This window comes from Arachis ipaensis, chromosome B07, assembly GCF_000816755.2.
Source record: "Arachis ipaensis cultivar K30076 chromosome B07, Araip1.1, whole genome shotgun sequence".
Taxonomy (NCBI): Eukaryota; Viridiplantae; Streptophyta; class Magnoliopsida; order Fabales; family Fabaceae; genus Arachis; species Arachis ipaensis.
The window spans coordinates 187,057-187,972 of NC_029791.2; positions in this window are offsets into that span (position 1 = coordinate 187,057).

Here is a 916-nt window from a genome sequence, read left to right on the forward strand (position 1 = left end):
CTCTCCATCACCTTCACATGCATCTTCTCTTAGCTTCTTTGTCCTTTCTGCCATTTTTCACCTGCCTCTTTTCTTCTTTTCCATGTTTGAAGATAGATTGATGATGGGTTTAATTTTGATGGATTATTCTGAAAATTGTATATATAACTATTGCATTCATTCAGAGAAACAACAACAAAATCTGATTGCCATTCTCACTTTTCCCTGACCCTTAACAGTTCATATAGCTAGCTAGAGCCATCACACAAAAATAATAATGTATATATCTCTCTCTTAGCTTTATTATGATTCATTACACTACTTGTTACTTACTCATTTATATTCATTCTCTGATGATTATGTACATCAATTTTTTTCATTTATTTCCATATAAATTACTAGTAACAGTGAAGAAGTGTCACAAAAAGTATTTTTATTCGTTATTACAAAAATTATCTTTATCAGCCATTTATTTTTAAGAAAATACTCAGTTTAGTCTCTGAAATTATATTCGAGATTTAATTTAGTCCTTGAAATTTCAATTATTTCAATTTAATCTCTAAATTTTTCAATTAACTCTGTAACGAAATCTACTGCAGAAACTTTAAAAACTAAATTGACGTTCAAATGTAATTTCAAAGAACAAACTGAATATTTTCTTTTTATTTCCATATAATTAACACGGGTTGCATAGGCAATTAAAAGGGACTAGACGGAAATAAGGGGAGATATTGTGATGATGGAAGAGATTTGGTTCACCAAAAAATTCCAAGAAAGATAAAGTCAAGCCCATTGCTGATCTCGAGGTCCACACAAAAGCTGCCTCACCTCATCCCCCAACATACCATAACATACCATACCATCTACACCATACGAGTATTCATTTTTATTATTATTATTATTATTATTATTATTATTTTATAATTTGAGTTAAGAT